The sequence below is a fragment of the Theropithecus gelada genome, chromosome 7a, assembly GCF_003255815.1.
Source record: "Theropithecus gelada isolate Dixy chromosome 7a, Tgel_1.0, whole genome shotgun sequence".
Taxonomy (NCBI): Eukaryota; Metazoa; Chordata; class Mammalia; order Primates; family Cercopithecidae; genus Theropithecus; species Theropithecus gelada.
In genome coordinates this window covers 33,807,590-33,832,598 of record NC_037674.1, presented here as the reverse complement: position 1 = coordinate 33,832,598, position 25,009 = coordinate 33,807,590, and the positions used below count along the sequence as shown (strand labels likewise).

General features: G+C 44.5%; 1 protein-coding gene and 1 long non-coding RNA gene across 4 annotated transcripts in view; one reads left to right on the top strand and one right to left on the bottom strand.

Annotated features, from left to right (window-relative positions):
• The window catches only part of LIPC (lipase C, hepatic type), a 159,123-nt gene that overhangs the window by 48,414 nt on the left and 85,700 nt on the right, over window positions 1-25,009 (bottom strand). The gene's annotated exons all lie outside the window — the stretch shown is intronic.
• The window catches only part of LOC112627667, a 65,095-nt gene continuing 61,973 nt past the window's right edge, over window positions 21,888-25,009 (top strand). Inside the window, exon 1 of the long non-coding RNA XR_003120207.1 lies at window positions 21,888-21,984. This is a non-coding gene — a long non-coding RNA (uncharacterized LOC112627667). The remainder of the gene's footprint in view (window positions 21,985-25,009) is intronic.

Here is a 25,009-nt window from a genome sequence, read left to right as displayed (position 1 = left end):
GAGTCCGAGTTGCTGGACATGCCATCTAATGCTCTTTCCACACACTCTTGCATTTGTTTATTTCCTTCTGACTCAGCCAGTTTCAAAAGAGAAGAATAAAAGATAGCAAGGAGCAAATAGCAGCAAAGATAATGGGATAAATCCACCAAGAAATAGCGGGGGAAAGGTAAAAGGAAATCCCACCTGCCCCCGATCTGATCTGTTTCACTGCAGTTCTTCTTATGCACCACCTAAAAATGTAAAGAAATGGATGCTAAGAGCAAGGGCTGCTGATGCCAAGAATAACTCCAGAGACACAATACACCACCCCAGTCTCCAGTGAAATGAACTGTTTAATCAAAACTGCGCTATTCTGTAAATACTCAGTCTATTGATGAAGAGCTCTGCAAACAGGGGCAGCTCCTAAGCAAGCCTCCAGAGAGAACCCGGAAGGAACTGAAGAAGACAGAGAAAAAGGGCAGATGTGCCTGTCTTGATGGTTGTGGTGGGAGGACTTACATATACACTCTGTTCAATGCATGGGAGGTGAGGCGGAGGGGGCAGCAGAGAAATTCAGAGTAGCTCTCTTAATCCTTCACTTTGCCTGGCTGGCTAGAAGTGTAGTTCTTTTTTTTTTGAGACGGAGTCTCACTCTGTCGCCCAGGCTGGAGTACAATGGCACAATCTGTGCTCACTGCAAGCACTGCCTCCCGGGTTCACACCATTCTCCTGCCTCAGCCTCCCGAGTACCTGGGACTACAGGCGCCCGCCACCATGCCCGGCTAACTTTTTGGTATTTTTAGTAGAGACAGGGTTTCACTGTATTAGTCAGGATGGTCTCAATCTCCTGACCTAGTGATCTGCCCGCCTTGGCCTCCCGAAGTGCTGGGATTACAGACGTGAGCCACCGCACCCAGCTGAAGTATAGTTCTTTTAATTATAATACTTATTGAGCACTTCCTGTACGCCCTGTGTAGTTTATTAACTTCCCACAAAATGCTCTAAGGTAACCAGAGTCATCTTCAGGGATGAAATTTGAACCCAGACAATTTGGTTCTACAGTCAACATTCCTTTCTTTTCTTTCTTTTCTTTCTTTCTTTTCTTTCTTTCTCTCTTTCTTTCTCTCTTCCTTCCTTTCTTCCTTCCTTCCTTCCTTCCTTCCTTCCTTCCTTCCTTCCTTCCTTCCTTCCTTCCTTCCNTCTTTCTTTCTTTCTTTCTTTCTTTCTTTCTTTCTTTCTTTCTTTCTTTCTTTCTTTCTTTCTTTCTTTCTTTTGTGTCTCTCTCTCTCTCTTTCTTTCTTTCTTTTCTTTCCTTTCTTTCTCTTTCTTTCTCGGTGATGAATCCTGTGTATAGCTCTGTGAGTGTTATATCTGTTATGTTTACAACCAGTGTAGCCACCACCAAGATCAAGGCAGAGAGCATTTCTAGTCTCTGAAACGTGTCTCCAGGCAACACCACCACCAGATGTAACTGTTCTGACTTCCATCACCGGAGATTAGTTTTGCCTGCTCTTGAACTTCGAGTCAGTAGATTCATACAATAGGTGCTCCCTTGGGCCTGGCTCTTCTCGCCCAACACTAAGTGAGGTTCATTCACATTGTTGTATGTGCAGAACCTGCATCTTAACTCCTCTATTCTGCCTCTTAGCACATTAACTAATTCCATGTTACCTTCCAGAAATGTTTCCTTGGAAAGTGGGTTGGATTTTGCAGAGTTGACTGAGCCTGAAGGAGTGCAGTGAGAACACAAAAGGTTAAGTTCAGAGGGTGGCCCAGAAGAGAACTTTTTAGATAACTCCCTGGTGCTGCACAATTCTGTCTCTCATGGCCAACTTTCATGGTCCCAGACTCACTGGTATCAGCACAAGTTCCTCTTTCGATTTTGTTTCTCCTTTTACAGAACTAACGTAATGACTGCTGCTTTCTCAAACACGTGGACAGCATTCTCAGGCATCATTTAGGGCAGTGGATTTCAACTGAGGGATGAGTTTACTCTGCTGTTACCTCCCCCCACCTTGGGGCATTTGGCAACATGGCAACACCTGGAGATAGTTTTGGCTGTCAAAACAGGGGGCAAGGGGAGTTCTACCGGCATTAGTGGGTAGAGCCCAGTGATCCTGCCAAACACCCTTCAATGCACTGGACAGCCTCTCATAATAAAAAATTACCCAGCCCGAAATGTCAAGTGTGCTGCGATCAAGAAGCCCTGGTCTAGGGTCAGCACAGGAAGTTGGTGGCTGTTCCCTTTTCTGATACAGTAAGAGAGGAGGCAGGGCGGAATGAAAAGAGCTCTTGACCAAGAGTCAGAAGATCTGGGTTCAGGGCCCCACTTTGCACCAACTAGCTGTCTGACCTTGTTCAGATCACTTAACCTCTGCAAGGCTGATTTCCTCATCTGTCACTTAGGAGCTGTGACGCCTGCCTTTCTTACTTACTTACAGGCTTGTTGTCAGAATCACAAGTGAGAATGTCAGTGGAATCTCTTTGAAATGCTTACATGCTATTATTTTATTTGACTATGACAGCAAATCAAGCTTATATGGGTGTTTTTGTGTCTAATGTCAGTGCAAGAATAGTTTTGGCGGAGTTTCTGTTTCCCTGTGTTCAATTTCCAGGGTCATAGCCTCCTTCTCACATTTGTGTGGGAAAGGAGCTCATATACAAAGGGTGTTTCCTGGAACTGTGGGCAGGGCTTCAAACATCCCTGCAATTCTCTAAGCCTGCAGCTCTCCACACTGAAACTTGTGGTCTAGAAATTCTCTTTTAAATTCTTGTGAGACCTCTGAAGGGGTTCGCTTCAGAAAAGCAGGGCCTTTTTAGCACTGAAACTTGGATTTTATTTTGCCACACAAGAGGCTTAGGGCTGTCGCCCCTCCTGGGTGAAGATATGCAGTGTTACGGCAGCATCAGTCTGATAGAACATTGTTGAACTCAATGTGCTGTGCCACATAGTGGAGAGAGGGGCACAATTCTCTATGAGAGGCAAGAGCCCTGGTGCTGTGCAAGCTGGCACCAAAGCAACATTGGGCATTTGTTAAAACCTTGGGGAACTTTGCCTTGTGAATACACAGGAGATTGAGGTGAGGCAGTCAACGGTTCTACTCAAATATAGTTGTTGAAGGGAGACTTAGTAAGGAATAGTGTGGGACATGGATATTTTGTCATCATATTGTAATCATTAACAACATAAACAGTATTTGGAATCAAGGGGCAAATTTGCTTTAGACTAAAGACTGTTCTGGTCCCATCTAACAAAGTTTTAAAGCAAGTCTCAAAAGGGTGAAGCTATTCGCAGGTAATTTAACTGCACCCCAAGACAAAGCTAAAGAACGTTTAAAATAATGTAGGAATGCCCAGCACCAATTAGGTAACATTCACAACGTCTGGTATTTAGTCAAAAATTACCTGACATGCAAAGAAGCAGGAAAATACAACCCACAATGAAGAGAAAAATTAATCAATCGAAACCAACCTAGAATTGTTATAGATGGTAAAATTAGTCATCGAGAACATTAAAACAGTTCTTATGAGTATATTTCATTTATTCAAGATGGTAGAAGAAAATGTAAGCATGCTAAGAAGAAATACGGAAGCTCTAAGAAGTCTAAACTGAACTTCTAGAGATTGAAAAATCAGTGTCTGAGATATGAAATACATTGGGTGGAATGAATAACAGATTACACACAGCAGAAGAAAAGATTAGTGGACTTGAAGTCACAGCAACAGAAACCAACCATATGAAACATAGAGAAAAAAGACTGAAAATAAATTAACAGAACATCAGGGAGCTGTCGGGCAATTTTAAGAGGCCTCATATATGTGTAATTGAAGATTCCAAAGGAGATAAGAAAGGGGACAGAAAAAACGCTTAAAGAAATAATAATGGTGGAAAAATGTCTAAATTTGATGAAAGCACTAAATACATACATCCAAGATGATCAATGATCTTGAAACACACACACACACACACACACACACACACACAAATGTGAGGGAAACTATACCAAGGCACAGAATAATCAAATTGCTGAAAACCAGTGATAAAAAAAAAAATCTTAAAAGAAGGCAGAGGTAAGAAGCCACACTGCATACACAGCAACAAAGATAAGAATTCAACAGACATCTCCCCAGAAACAAGGCCTACCAGAAGACAATGGGACAGCACTTCTAAGGTTCAAGCAGAGATGTGCAGCAAATCCCATTGCCTTCGGCTCCTTGTAGGTTGGTAGATGTTGGGACAAAAATCTTATCCTCAAAGCCTAGCCAGGTGTCAGCAAGAAACACAGAGCACTGACACGTGGTGGTCACACAATGATTACAACCCTGTGTTCGCGCTTATGAGAGAATAGGAAGTGAGGTGAAGTAATGGAAAATTTCACAGTGACACTAAGAAGAGATCTGAGTTCTAGAACACACTGAATACATATTTTCCCTCGAAAGTGTCTTTCCTCTACTGTCTGTCTCCAGCTCTATGAGTGACATCCCCAAGCCGTGAACTTTAGGCACCCTTGACCCCTACATTTCTCCTACCCCATTGCCAGTCAGCTCACTGGTTTTTCTCAAAAATGCCTCCATTTACTTTTTTTCCTCCAGATCTAATTCAGGCCCTCATTATGTCTCATAAACTCCCTATTTGACGCTGGGAAAGTTGTATTACTCCTGTGGGTCTGAGTTTGCCCCTTTATAGAATAAGGGGATCGGCTGATGATCTCCAAAGGCTCTTTTTGTTTCTTAAATTATGGATTTCAGTGATATATATATATATATATCATATATAGATGAGATATGTATATCATATATATGATATATATGAGATATGTATATCATATATATGATATATATGAGATATGTATATCATATATATGATATATATGAGATATGTATATCATATATATATATATGTAAAGACCTCTTTTGTATCACACTAATGAAGCTTGATTCTGATGTGGTTATATCCAGAGAGGAGGTTATAAGTTATAAATGTGCCCTGCACATAGTAGCTGCTCTATGATATTTGCTGAGTAAAGAAATGAAAGAGTTTAAAGCAAAGCAAACAAACGAAACCCCCATTCCTGCTCCAAATAGCTATATTCTAGAGAGCAGGATCCAGTTTGTGGTAGGCTGAATAATGACCACCTCCAAATTTGTCCACATCGTAATCCCCAGAACTTAGAACATGTTACCAAAAGGACTTTGCAGATGTGATTAAGGTAAGGATCTTGAGCTGGGGGGATTATCCTGGTTTCTTTGAATGGACCCCATGTAATCCCAAGGGTTCTTATAAGAAAGAGGCAAGAGGGTTAGAATCAGAAAGAGAAATTGGAAGATGCTATGCTGCTGGCTTTAAAGATATAGGAAGGGGCCACAAGCCAAGGAATGTAGGTGGCCTCTAGAAGCTGAAAAAGGTGAGGAAATGGATTTTGTCCTCAGAGTGTCCAGAAGAAACACAGTTCTGTCGACACCTTAATTTTAGGACTTTTGACTGCAGAACTGTAAGATAGTGTCAGTTTAACTAATTAAATTTGTAGTAATTTGTTAACAGAAGCAATAGGAAACCAATATACAGCCTTATTTCTGCATTAACTTTTTTTGAGATGGAGTGTCACTCTGTCATCCAGGCTGGAGTTCTGTGGCACGATCTTGGCTCACTGCAAACTCTGCCTCCTGGGTTCAAGCTGTTCCCCTCCCTCAGCCTCTCAAATAGCTGGGATTACAGGTGTGCGCCACCACGCCTGGCTAATTTTTGTATTTTTAGTAGAGATGGGGTTTCACCGTGTTTGCCAGGCTGGAGTCTCTAACTCCTGACCTCAGGTGATCCTCCTGCCTTGGCCTCCCAAAGTGTTGGGATTACAGACATGAGCCACTGCATTTGGCCTGCATTAACTTTTTATGCTTACTAGGAAAGATGTTTAACTTTTCTGAGTCTCTGGTCTACTTTCAATCAAATAGCATTAAAAATGTCTTCTCTATGAGGTAAGGGTGTAATGAAATAGTGCATAATCCTAGTTGAAATAATATAAAATACTCCTTATAATACCAGTACTACAACTACTTCTTCTTCTACTACTACTGGTACTACTGGTACTGCTAACGCTTTGCAAATTGCCTTATAGACATTATTTGACTGTAATCGCTAAACAATCTTATGAAGTAGCGATTGCTATCCACCTTCCACAGATGCTAAACCAAGACTTAGAAAGGGCGAGAAGCGTGCTCAGCCACACAGCTAGAAAGTGGAGGAGCTGGAATCCCCATTACAAACAGGTGTTCTGGCTCCGTTAGTTATGCTGGCGATGATAAACTTGATGCCAATGGGGGCTTTTATGATGATGCTTATTACTGTACCACTCTTGTCATTCTCTCCTCGTGCCTGTTTCCTTTAACAACATCTGATTGCTTCACTCATCATATTCCAGCCTGTCACCAGCTCGTCACGGAAATGATTGAAATGCTACTAATTCTGCATTATGGCTTTCTGGCTGGGTGAAGTTGGCAAAGGCTGAGGAGATGTTTGTGTATCTAAGAGCAAATGGCCCCAAGGTTTGGAAATGGAAATGCCCCTCCCACCACAGCCAAGAGAAATGTGCATGGTGAGGAGTTCTGGGGTTCTTAGTCTCCTGTGAGTAGAGCCAGGACGTAGATGCCTGCTGCTGTGGGGTTTCTCCAGAATTCTCAGCTGCACAACAGTGAACTGAGGGGGTTGCTTTGAGGCAGTGTGGCATGCAACACCTTATCCTTTTATTTGAGGGAACTGCTAAAAGTTTAAGTAGTCAGCTCTCCAGTCCTCATCCTCCTTCTTTCATTTACCTGTTTCCTTTTCCTTTTTCCTCCCATCACGTTGGATTCTGAATGTTTCCCTGTGTTGTTCTGAGGTCTGTTTTTAGGAGACTGGCTTGGCTGACAGGAGTTAGGACCGAAAGGGCTGGCTCTGCATGAGTTCTGCTTTCTGCAGCCCAGAGCAATGGTTTGCTTTGAAGATTGTTGAGAATATTTGGATTAATAAGATTTGTTCTAATATTTCCCCTCATTTCTGATCATCAAAGTGCTCGGAAGGTTTGAGCTGGTGCAGAGTTTCTTCTAGTTTGTCCTTGGGAGCAAGTGTCTGGAACAGGGTTGATTTTAAAATGTTTTCTGACTGAAGCCTTGTTAATGGGGCAGGCTGCAAATTCACATCAAGGGAGTGTCATCTTTCAAAGCAGCGTCTTGGCAGAAGGGGATGTGGAATTTTAGAGAAATCTGAATCTGTTAAGCTTCCATTAAATGAACTCCTTCATTCCAGACTGTGCTGAGCGGAATCTAGGAACCATGGGCCGTGAATGATTGACTTCTTCAGTGGCAGGATGCCTGAGAAAGGTCAAGCGTCCTTTGGGATGAAACATCCATCAGTTTGGAGGAGGATTTTGCTTTTCTGTATTCCTCTGTGTCTCCTTTTCTATGTAGTTTTACTTGTTTTTGTTGTTGTTGTTGTTGTTGATGCTTTGTGTTTTGCCCAATATAACGGAGATGAAAGGCGGAGGTTTTGTACTGGGGTCTGGAGGATGTGTGTGGAACGACCGTCGCCATAGGGCATCATTTTATGGCTGTCAGCCTTCCTCACATTGACTGTAAGTACCTTGAGGACAGGGGCAGGGCTTTACCTTTCATCCCCTTTCCCCGCCTCCTACCTTGTTCCAGTGCCGCTGTTGCTCAACCCATATTTGGCAACTCATCCCAGGGCGCCTTCGTCTGCTGAAGCTCTGACCCAGTGACCAGGCCACTTTAAGATGGGTGGGACGGGTCTGAGACTCCGTCTGCCTTCCTAAAAGACTGCTGGATCTGGAGATGTCACCCTGTGGGCTGTGATTCCCGTGGCTTTTCCAGGTAGTCTCGCAGACCCAGCCAGCCCAGGCCATCCTTCTCACTTTCTCATATTGCTCCTGGTTCAAAGGTCCCATCCCCATTTTTCACATCTATTCCTGCCTCTGATTTGGGTGAACTTTCTCTCTTAAAAAGCAAAAAACAAACAAAAAGCGAAATAAAACATTGTAGAAAACTTAGAGAAAAATGGCCAGGTGCAGTGGCTCATGCCTGTAATCCCAACAGTTCGATAGGCCAAGGCGGGTGCATTACCTGGCGTCAGGAGTTCAAGACCAGCCTGGCAAACATGGTAAAACCCATCTCTACTAAAAATACAAAAATTAGTCAGGCTTGGTGGCTCATGCCTGTAGTCCCAGCTACTGGGGAGGCTGAGGCAGGAGAATCGCTTAAACCTGGGAGACAGACTTTGCAGTGAGCTGAGATCATGCCATTGCACTCCAGCCTGGGGCAACAGATTGAGACTCCATCTCAAAAAAAAAAAAAAAAGAAAACTTAGAGAAAATCACCAAAATAACCAAAATTACCTGTATTCCCATAATCAGAGATAACTATTGTATTATGGTTATGATTTCCTTCTAGGTTTTAAAATGCAATGTGTGTCTCCATGTGGATGTTTGAGTTTAATTTGTGTGTGTGTGTGTGTGTATATATATAATTTAGAATCCTGATTTTATAACTCAATGTTTTTTCTTGAACACTTCTGCATGAAATCAATAATTGGCAAGAGAGAATCCTAACGTATGGTTGTACCATTATTATAATATTTGACCAACCCTCTACTGTGGTAACTTAAATTACAACCACTGTTTTTTCCAAATGTAAACCATACTGTGATGCAATCCTATTCATAGACCTTTCTGTACCTCCCAGATTAATTCTCTTTGAATGAATTCCTGGAAATGGGATTACTAGATTAAGTGACCTCAACTTTTAAAAGACTCTCAATACCTGTTGCCAGTTGTCAGCGCCAATTTAGCTTTGCTCATGCAAACCCGCATGGTGCCCTTGTCTTCTGGACACAGTGGGTCCTACCAGTCTTATGTATAGCTCTCCCCTGAGAACTTGCCTGGGCCCTAATCCTTGGGATATGGTATTTATCATTCATGTTCCTGAAGCATCTGATGCCATCCCTGGAGAGCCCCAGGTATGGGTACATGCAATGGTAAACGCAGTGGAATGAGTTATTGCCTGCATCTCCTTGAGTTTGGGCCTTGCAGTTAGTGAGGATTCAATTACTCTCCTTTCACCACATTCCCTCCCCAGATCCCTGAGACTGAGAAGAATGGGGAGGAGGACTGAAGGATGCCTTTGAGTTGAATGAACAGCTGAGAAGTCTTAGTTGGAAACATGCCAGAATTAGACAAGACTGTGGATAATCATTTAACTTGCATTTTGTACCTTTTCATGTAGATGAGAAGAAAAACATAAGATGTAGAGTCAGAAGTCCTGGATTCTAGTTTTGGGTCTTCCAGGCATTAGCTGAGTGATGTTAGGGAAGTCTCTTAAGCTATTCGAGGCCCAGTCTCTTCATCTGTAAATATACACAATAATAACGACTTCCAGGTGTGGTTGTTGAGATGCTGAAATGAGATGTCACCACATGTCAGCATTTTGTATACTAAAGTATTTCCGGAAGGAAGTGCTGTTATCCTCATCAACTCCACGTGGAACAATGTGCATTAGTTAGCAATGTGTCACTCTTGCTGAGAGGTCCTTTTAGGACGTGTAATGGTCTTATGTTTTGCTTACTTGTTTATTATAGTAAATATAGTATTTCATTGAATCTAATATACACAAATAGTATGATATACCATTGTTTAACATACCACTAAAAAGGAAAAAAGCAAGTTGCAAGTTAAAACCTGATGTCTTAGTGATAGTCTTGTGTGGATTGGTCACAGTGCCTCTTATTGTTTGGAGATTTCTTTTCTCTGCTTTAGGGTTTGGCAGTTTCTCCTACTGTTGGTTGCTTTGCTTGCAGCCTGATGGGCAATCCTTTTGCATGTGCACCAGTAAAGCACAGCTTCATATATTGCGATTACGTTTCATAAAACACTTGTTTTTTTACTTTGTAAGAAAACATAGGATGACGGTTACTCTAATGATGAATATCAAATTTATGCTTCACCTCTGTCTCTGTGCCTATTTGTGTGCAAATAATGAGTTAGTCTTGTCAAAAACCTTCTAAGTGGCAATTAAGCTCAAGCCAGGCAGTATCACTCAACAATGCATGCAAGTCAACTGAAGTGATGGCAGTAAGAGCCCTTTTTATCAATGTCACAACCATGCCCTAGCCCACAGCATTTGTAAGATATATTCCAAATTCAAAGATATTAAATAGGAACAACAGTGGACCTTACAACTGAAGAAATAAAGTATCTGTTTCCTATACCAGGGAGTTGAGTCCTTGTCAGTTGTGTCTTCCACCCTATGCCCAGCACCTAGCACAATGTTGGCGTTCAGAAGGTACTCAACAAATATGTGTTGAGTAATGGAGAAAACAATACAATTCTGCACATGTACATTTTATTAACAGCGGAACTGGTTAAAGTCTTATGGAATAAAATAGTATGTAAATAGCTTCTTCTTTTTCTAAACTGTTTTATTTTTAACGATCCAACAGATCCAATGGTATAAAAACTTCTTTTTTATAAATTTTTTTTAAAATTTAAAATGTACAGTTAAATTATTATTGATTGTAGTCACCCTACTGTGTTATCAAATAGTTGGTGATACCAGTTATAAGAACTAAAATTTTGACTGGTAAATATAATAATAGATATCCATTGACAACATTCCTATCATATTATATAATTTTGTATAACACTTGTCTGTTTCCAAACACAGACATGATATCGCTAGTAATAGGGACAGAAGTGATTCTTGGTCACCAAGCAGGGTAAATTTGGGAGCATAGGAAACAATTTCATCCATGTAAATGATGTGGCAAAACATTGAGTATACAGAGGGTCCTGGCTTCCTGGGGAGTTGGTAAGCCATAGTATGTCTATTATATGTTAAAAAGACATAAAAAAATAAAGATTGTGTATGGGGAGTGAATTTTGCAGGGAAAAATAGAAAAACATATTTATTTACTGAACACCTATTTGTTTAGCACATGGTCATTTAATCCTCACAGCAATCCTTGGAGTAGATAGCATTGCTTCATTTTGCAAATGGGGAACCTGAGACTGAGAGAGAGTAACCTGCCTGTAGCTAGTAGGTAGTTGCTCCAGGATTCCAATCTGAGTCTTCTTGATTCTACAGCGATTGCTTTTCCAACCATTCTATGCTGACTCAGAGAACCTGAGAGTTTCGCAATATCTAATAGGAGTTAACGAACATTTAGGAAGACTGGGGCCGGCCCTGGAATTGAAATGGAGAAGGTGGCACATCATCTGAGGAGGAGTCAAGTTGGTGAACTTGATGGATTCTGTTCTATCTAAACCACTCACAGTGGATTGATGTATTTCCCAGACAACACTGAGGAGAAGGTGTGGATTTGGGTACAGTAACAAGAGAGGATTCTGATGATATGTTCCCACCATTCCCTGCATACATATCCTCTTCATATTTGCTTTATTTGGCTCAGTTTTGTTTCTTCATTCTTTTAGCAGTTGTTAAAACAGCTACTATATAAGGTTTGCTTTGATATAGGACAAATACATTGGGATGTTGTGAATGAGGGAGCTGTGTGTACAAGTGGTACTCAGCAGAGAGGCTGGGTGAGAAGCCTAGGACATAAGAAAGGAGGATACAGAGAAGAATACTAAAAAAAAAAAAAAAAAAAAAAAAAAAAAAGTAGCAGGAACGAAGGGTTGAAAAACCCATAGTCCTTGCACCAAGGTCAGGTTGGTTGGTTCTTCCTGCCGAGGCTGGAGAGGGCAGAAGGATGTGAATGGGGAGGAAAAGGTGTCAAAAAGACTGGGACTAATGAGAACCTTGTTGGGAAGTATGTCAGCCATAAGGCACTCTCCCTCAGCCCTCAGCACTGAGTTTGAGGATGAATACATTTTTATTTCAGAGCAAAGTTGATACATCCAAATGTTCCCATATTAACTAATTTGTTCAGTTCAATACTAATAAAGGGATGGGGGGTCAGCCTATAGGAGAGGAAAAGAGCCAGCTAGGAAAGGCATTTTGTATTTTACCAAAGTATGTGGGTTAATGATCTCCCTACCTCCAAAATGACCACAGTGAGTAAGACTCGCTGAATCCTGTGTTCAGGTCACTTGTCATGAGAGGAACTGGACTGGACTAATATTGCTTTGGGGATGATTGGCTCAATTTGATTACGGGGTGGCAGTTGTTAACAGCAACTGTTACCCCAAAATATGGTGCTTTGACATGCTGAAATAAGAACAGTCTCAGGGTCTCTCTGATCTTAACCCCCAACCCCCACCCTTGGCCCCACCCCATCTCTCAATTCTTCATCTCTCCCAAAGCTCTGGACAAAGTTGTTCTATTCACCCCTTATCTGCCTAAAGTCTGGACCTACCAAGGAAGAAAACAATTATCTCTAGTCTCCTCCCTGAGTTTTCATCAACTGAACCCATATCACAGGAAGAAAGACTGAAGTTTGCCAACACACCTGGACAGCGTTTTGTCACAAACCATCATTTTCTATTTTGGTTCCCATTCAGTATTTACCAGTCACTGTCTGCTCTACAGTCCCAACAGACTTTGTCCATGGCCATTGTAAGTTCCCCAAGTCCAGTCGTCTCCCCCTAAAAATCATTTACCATCCCTCAAATTGCCACATTTCCCCCAGCACCCCTTCCCCTATGAAGAAGGGTTAATGGGTAATAGTTCTCTATGGTTCCTCCAGTGCTACACATGTTAAAATAAATTCGTATGCCTTTTTTTCTCCTCATCTGTCTTCTGTGAGTCAATTTTCAGTGAACTTTCAGAGGGCAAAGGGGAAACTTTCCCTTAGCCCATACACAGTGCCTGGTGGAGTATGGATTTTAAAGTCGCTAGCCAGCTTCCCTTTCTGTATTCCACAATTGTAGAAGCTGAAATTTGTCCTAGAGGCCACTCTCCCTTTATTATAAGAGGGACCACTTTAGTGAGCTCTTTTGGTTTTCCAAAGTAAGGCAAGTACTGATTTGTGTGTGGCCAGGGAAATCTTTGAATGATTTGAATCCTCAGAGAAATAATTCAATCGTAGATATGTCACAAGACCTTATGCAGATGACTGATCACATTCCAAGAACGGGAATTATCCTACTTGTATGTTTAATAATGAGCTAAATCAAGTCAGTTTGACTTATCTTCCTTCCTTCCTTCCTTTCTTCCTTCTTTCCCTTCATTTTTTCCTCTTTCCTTCTTTCCTTTTTTTTTTTTTAAGAAAAACCAAAAAGAAAAGTATATTTCTCTTTTGGTTAGAAATACTATCAAGAGGACAGGGAAAGTTTAGCCGTTGTGAAAACCAATTTTATTTCTTGAGCTGATCCAGCCTGGTAAATGTACTTACTGGTGCTCTCTTGGTTTCCCCACTATGATTTTCCTGTGCCCCCACCTAAATCTCATATTGAATTGTAGTTCCTATAATCCCCACATGTCCTGGGAGGGACCAGGTGAAGATAATTGAATCATGGGGGTGCTTTCCCCAGCTTGTTTTGTGATAGTGAGTTCTCACGAGATCTGATGGTTTTATAAGGGGCTTCCCTCCCCCACCCTTCACTGGGCACTTCTCCTTGTTACCACCGTGTGAAGGAGGACATGTTTGCTTCCTCTTCTGCCATGATTGTAAGTTTCCTGAGGCCTCCCCAGCCAAGCTGAACTGTGAGTCAGTTAAGCCTCTTTCCTTTCTAAATTACCCAGTCTCGGGTGTTTCTCGAGTATGTCTTTATTAGCACTGTGAGAATGGACTAATACACCCTCACACCTGTAGCATCTTCCCCCACCTCAGGGTAGGGGGCAGAGGAAGCCAGCAGGGCTTAGGAGTTAGGAACACAGCCAACTTTCAGTAGAGTGCAATTTGAGCCTGTGTCTTCAGGGAGAACACTGGTGCTTTATTAGGGGAGCCTCTCAGCAGTCTGTATCGTGGAGAAAGAATCTTGTTGCCTGCATGGGTATTTCGGAAGCTAGGGCTCTGGGTTTGGAATTGTGAGAGGAGTTGACAGGGGAGGGAGAGGGAATAGGCAGAGTGGCCTGGGCCGCCTTCACTGTGCCTTCTCGTCAGCACCTGCTTTGCCGTGCTCAAAGGCCTGTCTTCTGATCTGGACTGTCCTGGAACAGTGGCCAAGTGCCTTCTGTGGGAGGGTGCCCTTTCAGTCGTGGCAGGAGAACTGAGCCCATTCAGTGTGCCCATGCAAAGAAGGCTGGGTGTGGCTGGCTTCTATTTCTGTCCTCCAGCATAGCTGTGGCTTTTGAGATCTATGGAAGGAGCAAAACAACACCCTTGCTGCAAGTATGCCATGGCAGTCTCCTTTCTGGACAGCCTCTCCCGTCTTGGGCTAAGGAGAGCCCTGTTGTGAAGCACAGTGGTGGGAAAGCAGCCCCACAGGTGTGTTTGAGACAAGAACAGGAAGAGGTACTAAAAGTACCCAAGCACAGCCCAGGTGGGGCACACACCACAGAGACAAAGTGGGGAGGGGCGGCTGCCATCTGCTCTAAGGAAGTTCCTCCAACTTGGCGAGTAAGGATGAGACCCAAGCAGTGGAATTCCTCTATCCAAGGCCCAGGAGCTCTGGCACAAGGAGGGAACAGCCGCCTCCTGTAAGGAGGGAGCTCACAGGGCTGACCAGCAGCCTGCAGCCCCGTCAATGCAATCTGCAGTCCCCTAATGAAAGCAGGATACTCAACTCATGATAGAGGTGATGGTTTTGGTCTTGGAATGTTGGCTTGGGTGGGAACTGGCTTTAGAGATAGTCATTTAGTAACTCGAGCTTGTTCCAAGGAGGGCGACTAAGAGTGACGGAACTGGAAACCGTGTCATTTGAGGATGTGTTAAAGGGTGACTTAGTCCAAAGAAGGAAGGGCTCGTTGAGGTTGGTTGAAACATGAAGGAAACAGATCTTGGTACAATAAAGGGAGGAGCATGCCAAAGGCACTAGATGAGTATCTGAACAGTCTATCTTCATACTCATGAAATGTTTGTTCCACCTCACAGGCATCCCTACCAAGCCAGCAGACCATTCACCAGCCCCAACAATACCAACAGCAGCTGTTGAGCAGATTCTATGTGTTGAGCCCTGTTCTCAACTTTTTTTTTTTGTATATTAAATCATTTGATCTTCACAACAACCCTATAAACTACATGAATCTTTTATTATCCCGCTTTTTAAAGACAAGTAAACTGAGACACGGGGATTATCCCATTTGCCTGAGGCCACATGGCTGGTGAGTGGGGGAGCTGGGACCATATGTAGCAGAGGCTGGGGTCAGCATGTGGCCTCCGTCTGCTCCCGCCAGCCCTGCTGTAGCCCAGCAACCTGATGGCTGGCTGTAGAGTGGTAGCCTTTCCCCTTAGGTCCTGGCCTATTTGTGGACTGTCGGCCTCACGTTTATCACATCAAGTTTCAGATGCCTATTCCTTCTCCCTCCCCTGTCAACTCCACTCACAAATCCAAACCCAGTGCTATCACATCAAGTTTCAGATGCCCCAGAAAACTGGGGACCTGTGCTGTCTGGCATAAGGGAATTTCCATTGTCTTTGCCTTCACGGTTCCTCCAGCTTCTGCATGACTGTGGTTTTTGCAGCTTGGTTTAACTGAAAATATTTGGCCTCATGAGTTCTATTCTTTCTCTGGCTTTTGTTGGCCTCCCCGGTGCTACATAACCGGGAGATTCCTGCTTTGCTACCAGAAGCATGGCAGGCCGTGTAAAATGGGGTACAGTGTGCACAGCTGTCCTCGAGGTAGGATAACGGGGCCACTTGGATTTACACACACCGGGTCGTGTTTAGAGATCTGCTACTCTCCACATGCTGCTGTCTGGTGAAGAGAACGCTAGTTTATGAGGATGGCCTTTTATTTGTCTTGTTTCTGACAAGAAGGGTAGAAATTTCCTTTCTTCTGATACATTCGAGATTGCTAGGAGGAGAAAAAGAAATCCAAATTTCTTCTTAACCGAAAAGCTACAGAATGAGTTGTTGGAAGCGGGAGAAGGCCAGGTCGATGCTGGGCCTCAGGCTGAACATACCAGTGTGGTTCTCAAGCCACCCTCTGCTTTGTTTTGGCCTGTTGAGTGCTGCTCCTAGCCTTCTGGAACACCCCTTATTCATACAGGGAGGGGTGTGTGGACGTCCAGAAACAGAACTGGCCAAAATGGAAATTTCTTTGTGATTTGGCTTAAAGAGTCACTTGCTTGAGACTCAGAAAACATCTCTTTTCTGAATGGTCCACAGGTGGCCATAATGTATAAAAAAGAGAACTTTAGAATGAGCAGGTGTCATCACTTTTGCCCTGGGCTGCCTGACAACAGCATGTTTATTTTCCTCTGCTCTGAGAGGTTACAACCCCAGATGGGGCTGGAATGACCCCACGGTCAAGAGGACTTTTATGCTGGTGGGCCTAGAGTCTTGAGGGGGTCTGGAGGGAGCTTGTTCACCCCAGCCGGGATGCCCTGTGGCCCTGCACTCTGGCCCGGTCTGTTGGATGAGACTTGAAACTGGTGTACGGATTTCTGTGGTATACAGGGCTTTCTGAGAATTTTTCTTTCCACTTGGAAAATGATGTCCTGTCATATCTTGAAATGTGTCATGGGCTTGGTATTGTCATTGGCTTTCTTCTGAAAATCTCCATCTGAGGAAACGGGACTGGTGCAGTGTGTGTGTTTGGGGGTGTGTGTTTGGGGGTGTGTGAGAATGGGTGGGGGTGTGTGTAGGGGTGTGTATGTGTATGGGTGTGTGTGTATGGGGCGGGGTGTGTGTGTGTGGTGGGGGTGTGTGTGTGTACATACAAAAGTCCGCCCTGGTGTGGGCCCTGTGCCTGGAAACTCACAGGCTGCTGGAGACCTGCCTGGCATGCCTACTTCTCCTTGGTTTCTACCACTGCTGTGTCCAGGTGACTTGCCCTCAGACGCTTGCTCTGTGCTCTGTCTCTAGCAGGTGCAGGGCCTACTTAGGCTCGCAGAGACAGCACTCACATTCCCTCTGCCTTTGGGGCCACCCAGGGGCTGGGTGGTGAGGCCCAGTGGAACCCTGCTCCTCACATTCCCTGGAGTGAGCTGGTGAATTGGAAGGTTGACGTGCTGGTGCTGAGACACTCAGAGGGTGCTGCCTGTTCGCATGTGTCCAGTAGGGTGCTGATGTGTGCCAGTATCAGATGCGAGGTGTTGCCCCATGCAGAGCAAGTCCTCACCTCCCAGAGTCCTGCCAATGATGCCTTGGCACCCCCAGGGTCCAAGCACCACCAGGGGCTGGTGCTGCCCCTAAGGCCTTTCACAAATCACCTCTCCCTGACTCCTAGTGTCCTACCTTGGTCTCTGCCCCCTCCACTCCTTCTCCAGCCTCCGAATGAACAACAGGCAAATCCAGTGACAGACTCTGACCAGGGTTTAAGGAACCCACCAAGTTCTCCTACACCAGGAAAACAAATAAAATCTTGGTTCTACCACTTAAGAGGCTGTGTGACTCTGGGAAAGTTAACTTTTCTGCACCTCAGTTTCCCCCCTTTTGACATGGGATTAGCAACACTGAATTGTGAGGGTTGAGATTGTCCATAATAATAATCATGAATTGTCCATCGCTCAGTTGTTATGGAGATAAAATGAGTTAATATTTTTAAAGTGCCTATACATATTACTTATAATATGTATATACTATTCTCAATGATGCATGGCACATCTGATAGAAGTGTGTGTTTTTTTTTTAAAAAAAAAGCCCAGGTGCAATGTTTCAGCACCTCATGGGCTCATCAAATGCCTGTTGAATGATTAGGAAAGCTCTACAGGCTGAGAGTTGCTTGGGGGTGCTGATAACCATGTCCTCTTCATCCTTGTGCCTCCCCAAAGCCTGACAGGCTGTCTGGCATATGGGAGGGCCCTAAAAATTGCTCTTTGACTGTATAAGTGCATGAGTGAATATGACTTACTCATTTTGTACCTTCTCTTCGGCATCGGAAACCTTAGTTGTAGAGAACTTATTTTAATTTGGGAACATATTCCCCCAGTTCTCACACATTAAGGAGATAATGAGAACTCAAAAGGGTGGGGCCTTAACCTAATAGGAATGGTGTTCTTGGAGATGACTTGGAGTTAACCACTGTGACATCTGTGACCTCAAAGCAAGAGCTATGGCAAGTTAAATGATACGTTTTCACAAAAACAAGCAAACAAAAAAACAAGAGAAAATTACATGGAATTCAATGCAAAATGTGCAAACTAACCCAAGGGTGGGAGCTAAGTAGGGATGCGACACCACCCTTTCCTTGTTTTGAAGGAATATCTACCTTGCACCCACATGTGCCAGGTAAAACTCGGGATGGCAGCTAAGTAACGATCCTGCTGTCCAGGTGCATCCAATCTGGTGGGGACGGTGGGTTCTGTAGCAGCACAGGAATGGAAATGCTTCCAGAGCAGAGCCAAAGTGCTGAGCCACTTGTGTGGGAGGAAAGAAAGGGCCGATGAATTAGTGAGGGGCATCTGGGGAATGGCAGAGAAGGAAAGAAAATGAGACGATGTGATGGTGTGCCTGCTTCTTCCTGCCACACTCTGAGAGCTGTAGTGTCACTAAGCCTGTGCAAGGCGCTCTCTCCCTGGCCTTGCCCTCTGGTCACTAAATCACCTTCAGATCCAGCATCAAGCATCTTTAGCTACAGCCTCACCCTTGGCCCATGCATCTCAAGCATCCCATTAAATTCTAGCCTCCCCAGGAATGTGGGTGAACTGGGATTTCACTCCTACTCCCTAACATCAAGAGACATAACAGATGTCTGGTTTTTCTTTGCATCCTCAAGTTTTCCTACCTCCTTCAGGGTGTAGAACATTCCTGAAGGGTGGAGAGGCAGAGGCTCCAAGATAGCATCAGTGTGTGTCCTCAGGCCACAGTGTCAGAGCCGGATGAACTGGGTTAGGGTAAGAAAGAAATTTGGGTTTGCTTATTCTAAAAACAATCTTGGTAGGGTAATTTTCTTGTAAGAAAATTGGCTTCTGTAGAGTTTTAAAAATGGTATTGTAAAAAACTGGTAAATATATTCATGGCAAGTTAATGTACTCTTCCTTGTGATTAGGCCCAATCAGATGTCATATTCCAGTTCATCCAGCGCTGATGGAAGTTCTTATAAAAGCTAAAGCTAATTAAGTTTCCCTCTTCTCCCTTTCCACCCTGTCATCAACCATGATTTCTTTGTTCACTGACGCAGATGTTAAAAATACATGGAAAATGTTTCTAAATTCTTTGTCATTTTAGGAGAAGATCTGTCATCACCAAAGAAATACTGGGGTGTAGAATCAGAAAACAAAAAGGAACAAACAAAAGAACTTAAGGCATTAAAAAAAAAATAGTGTGAGAGGCCTCTAGGTAATGATAACATTGGGACTAGGTAGAGACATTTGAATATACATAAGCTGAGCCACCTGAAATCCCTCCCGGAAAGAGTCTAGGTATATAAGCGAGAGGGCCTGTTAGGAAATCACTGCAATGGTCTGGGAGGAGATGACAAATCCCTGCGAAGCATGCGGCTGTAGAGAGGCAGAGGAAAGGGTGCACAGGAGGCATTTTAAGGTGGAGCCAGCAGGACCCAGAGGCTGATCAAATGAGGGGGTGAAAGGAGAACAGAAGGGTCTGGGCAGCAGATTTGCTAAGCTTTCTCAGTGATGCCCATGAGGAAAGATGGGAGAAATATGGACTGGCTGTGAGAATGGTAAGGCTGTGTCACTAATGGGAGCAATGCATCCAAAGAGTATCAATGAATGGCCTGGTGTGTCTTCCAAGGGGGTGGGAGTTCCTGTGGTTTGACGTGGCTTTGTCTCAGTCAAGAATTTTGTCATTGATTTGGATAATAATACAAAGTATGAGTTCACCACATTTCTGATGTCAAGAAGCTAGAAGAGATATCAGAAACAAAAATCTAAAAGTGTTACAAAGGATGAGAAGGGGGGTGATGGGGGAAGAAGGGGAGAGACTGAATTCGAAAAGTTAAAATTGAACAGGGCTACACGTGGATCCCAAACCCATCTGCTAAAGGTCAGGGAGTGGTGGCTTAGTAGCAGCACATATGAAAACACTCAGGGACTTACAATTTTCAACAGGAGTAAATATTGTACAGTATCTTCTCCCAGTCCTCATGTGATTGTAGGCTGTGCTGTCTGAAGCGTGTGTTTTAGAAAAGGAAGGTGACAGTCTCATTCAGTTCTGTACTGGTTAAGTGGCAATGGATTATTGCATTTGCTTGTGGACACAAGAGCAACATGGAGACATGGGAGCGTGTTCAGACGAGAGCAAGCGTGACAGTGAAGAGGCTACAGTCACTCAATCCCAACGTTGTCATCACTACCATCTGTTAGGCACTTACATCTCATGAAATCATCTCACAGCCTATGCAGCAGACGTTCCCATTCCCGTCTTACCTACGAGGAAACCGAACCTCGGGATGACATCACTGTAACATCACTGCTCCTGGTTCCATGGTTTGCATGAGGGAAAACAGATACCTTAAACCCATGCTCTCTCCACCCCTCCTTACTGGGTCTTAAACCTCACCATCTGAGGGACTGTTAAGGGATGTGGAGATCCTTAAGTTTCAATTGGAATCAGACCCTGCTCCGTGCCCCATACCCTGTCTCGGAGGTCCAATTTACTTTGTCTTGTCTCTGCTATACCCTACTCTCCCTACTGCAGCTGGACACAAGTTCTGGATCTCTTGTACCAAATCAGACCTCCCCAGCTCATGTCTTGTACTGAATTAGACCTCCCTGATTTGTGATCCTGATGTCCACCGGCATTGCGAGGGACTGCTGCCTAGGACACTGTGACCACATCCTATTTATCATTTAACCTCGCCCCCAGGACACAGTTGGCCTAGACCACTTCTGTTATCCAGCCTCACTTAGACCAGGGCTATACAGTCATGACAATCCAACTTGTTTAGCAAGAAGACAGATTTAGCATTTGGGGTGGCTTCTGAGCTGGACAGGCAGAGCTGGGGGCCTGGATAAGAAATGGATCTCCCCAGGAGAGACACAGGGACCAGTTCCTAGGTGCTCAGAGAAACTGGAGCAGAAGAGCTGATCCACTGGGATCAACCTACAGGGTTCGGTGGCTGACTGGACATAGAGTTTCTGAGGAAGAAATGGGATTCTGGATAAGAGATAGAGGAGACTATTGGTTCTTTTCAGGTTGATGGTAGAAGAATTACTAAAGCCTGCTTCAGGGAAACACAGATCTTTCCTTTCCTGTTACACATTCATTCCTAAAGAATCCTCATGTAGGGCCTGGGAGATCGGACACATAGTTAACACAGACAAGATGTGTAACCCAGGAGTCTGGTGGTCCCTACTATGTGAGTCTGTTTTCGAGCCAGCATAAAGTTAGAGTAGACTCAGCCTCTCTCAGCTGTACCCCCAAAGAATCTGCTGTCCCCAGAGGCATTGTTTAGAGGCAGGTGACACAGTACAGAATTCTTAGGGGTGGTGAAAGAGTTTATAGAGCTGCCACTGAGAACACTTGCCCAAATCAAGATCAGTGTGCATGTTGCCTGGTGTTCTTGCCTGCCCCAGCCTGTCACTGGCGGCACTGTCTCTCCATCCTTCCCACCCCAGCCTGGCCTCTCTTGTTCCGAGTAATCCTGCTCTGCCTGACACGTGCATTTCCACACTCAGCGAAGTAAGGCCATTGACAAGCCCAGCCTCCTTGGGAGATGGTTTAATGTGCTGCTCTTGCTACTCAGCCATGCCCTGTGGAGTCTTGCTCACTCCTATTTGTATAAACAAGCCCTTAATGTATCTCTTCCAAGCACAGGCAGCATTCTCTCGCTGGCAGTTTTGGTTGTTGTAACTTTCTTTATTTCAGTACTAGAAGCTCAAGTGGGTGTGGGTGGGAGGCCTGAAGTTACTGCAGAGCAAGGATTTGAACCCGAGTTTTGTGACTCCAAATCTAATGCTGCTTCCGCAGTTTCAGATGGTGTGGGCTCCAGGTCACTGCAGGTGAGGGATTCTGGCTCAGCTGCTGCGGACTGAGCACCAAGTAGGCACTTGGGCCAGGTCAGTGGTTCTCAATATTTTATCATGATTGCCCCCTAAAGAGTCTTTCTAGATATTTTTTTCCCTAATTGTCTACCCACGACGTTTTAACACCAGGGATATACTGCACACCTGTTTGTGTACTGTGTGTGTGTGTGTATGTGTAAATCTCCTTTATAATAAAAATACTTTTTTTTCATTGCCTACCCCAAGATCCAATTTCACCCTCAGGGGCAATATGGCCCCCATTGATAACTCGTGGTCTCAAAGTGATTCTCAGAGTAAGGGCCTTGAACAGCAGCGGCAACATCACCAGGAATTTGTTAGAAATGCAGATTGTGAGTCCTGCTCTAGACCTACTGAACCACATCCTTGGGAGGTGGGGTCCGGCTGGCTGTGACTTAACAAGCCCTCCAGAGGATCCTGGATTTGAGATAGGGGAGGCTATTGGCTCTTTTCAGTTTGATGGTAGAAGAAGAATTATTAAAACCCACCTGAGAGAAACACATATCTTCCCTATCCTATTAATCACTCATTCCTAATTGTAATAATGGTCAGGATCCATTCTTTTTGATCCTTCAGCTCTTACTAAACACCTAGTATGTGCGAGGCATGTTGGGCTCTATAAAGATCATATTTTGGCAGGAAAGAGCCAGGTTCTACAGAGCCTGAATCTTAGATATAATTTGGAGGTCCTCTTTATGAAAAAAAAATACATCATGGATACATAATTAGGTGTGTGTTGGGGGAGGGGAGGTTGAAAGGGGCTTGTGCAAGTGAAGGCTCTTGACACCTAAGTGCCATTGGCTCCACGGCAAGTCAGCTCACTGCTGAGCCCAACGGAGGACCCTGAAGGTGGTCGCAGAACAAAGACAGGCAGGTGGGCAGGACTGAGCTCCTGCTAGCCAGGGATGTGAAGGTGTCTGTGATGGAGACAGGTGTGCAGTTGGGGAATAGAGTGGGGAGGGCATCGTGATGACCTGGAGCCTGGGAAAGGCATACCATGGGAGGCATCCTGAGGGCTTTGGAGAGGTGTACCAGTGGAGACAGGAAGGGTTTGGGAGAACTGCGGAGCACATTACTTAGAGGAGGGAGGAAGATGAGAGGATGTTTCCATCTGACGGTTTCAAGGCATTTTCTAGATGCTCCCCATGGCTTGATGAGAGCACAGGCAAGTTCTCCATGACTGGTCATTGAGCATTATTTGCTGTGGAGGGCAGGAGCTGCATTTCCCAAGAAGGTCTTTGGGCTCAGAAACCCCTTCTCCTTGCCCAATAAACACAGCCTGACTTCCTCCGCTTCCCCATCCATTCCTGAGAATTAGTGGCTGCTGACAGATTGTCCCACCACGGGTGGCAGGGGAGGGGAGGGGTGGTGCATCACCTGCCAGCTTGCTCTGACGGGGGAGCCATTTGTCATTCGGCTGGGGGTGAAGCGTGAACTGCATTTAGAGATTTGGATTTAGTGCACACTGACCACTCAGGCCAGCCTTCCTCCGTGGCTCAGCGGCCTTGGAATGAGAGCCGTCTATTATGTCTTCCTCAGTGGCAGCTCTAACAACTGCAGTTTTCCCAATGGACACCTCCAGGGAACCAGTTACTTTTGTAAAAGACAGTGCATTTGTACCTCACTGATTTCACCATGTCCATTGATCAAGATTTACTTTAAGAGGGCCAGGCGCAGTGGTTCATGCCTGTAATCCCAGCACTGTGGGAGGATGAGGCAGGTGGATCACTTGAGGTCAGGGGTTGGGGACCAGCCTGGCCAACATCGTGAAACCCTGTCTCTACTAAAAATACCAAAATTAGCCAGGTGCGGTGGCACACGCCTGTAATCCCTGGAGAGATTGGGCCACTGCACTCCAGCCTGGGTGACGGAGTGAGACTCCATCTTTAAAAAAAAAAAAATTTAAGAGGGGGAACAACTTCTGTAGCAGGGCTTGGGTTCTCTGTTTAATTCATTTTGTGAGTATTCGCCTAAATTGTTCTAAAGCGTAATTAAGGTATTCAGAGTTAGTCTTCTCTCTGGAGTGATATACAGAAATTGATTTGAAACAGTCGGACGTCTTCTGTTTTACGAACAGAGGTCTTGATTTATAGTGTTGGTCTTTCTTTACCTGCCAGGAAAGCCTGACATCTTTTTCTGTCATTCTTTCTCTTCCTTTTCTCCCTCTCTCCTTCCCTCCCTTGTTCAGAGAGCTTTTATTACATGCCAGGCACTTTGCTGAGCACTGGAGCCAAGGATGAATAAGGCAAGGTGTCCAACTGTAGGTGACTACTTGTAAAGATACAGAAACAAAGAGCCTTAGAGGAACTGGTAAATGCCACAAAATGGATCTCTCAACTTCAGAACTATTGAATTTTGGGCCACATAATTGTGCTGTGAAGGCTGTCTGGTCCATTGTAGGGTGTTTAACAGCACCCCTGGCTTCTCTCGGTAGATGCCAGTAACATCCTTTTCTCCAGCTGTGCCAAGCAAAGATGCCCCCAGATATTGCCAAATGTCCCAGGGGGTGAGGTAGCAAAATCATCCCAGTTGAGAACCACTGAGAACCACTGCCCTAGATCAAACTCCTGATAGGGACGGGAAGGCCTGGGTTTCTGTCCTGGTTCTGCAGCAGGGAGCTGTGTGGCCAGAAGCAACTTAATCTCCTCAAGCTTCCCTGTTCTTATTTGGAAAACAAGAGTTGAGAAAAATCCCTTCTAAATTCCGTGAGTCTTGGAAATTTTGCATTTGTCTGCTATAAGATATCAGATCATATGTTCTGGAAAGGTAGGGACAGAGTTTATGCTTGACCCTATGCTTAACATGCCTAGGACAGAAACCTGTAATCAGTTAACAAATACTCGTAGATGCTGACTGTGTGTAAAATAAATAGGGCCTGTGATTAAGAAATTTACATTCTTCATGGGGAAAGAAAATCCAGTCCCAAGTCAGCCTGCTTGGGTTCCGTACTGCCTAGGCGTGAATCCGGGCTCTGCCTCATGTGGGCTGACTGACTTTGAATAAGTTACTTACCCTATCTGAGCCTCAGTTTCCTCATCTG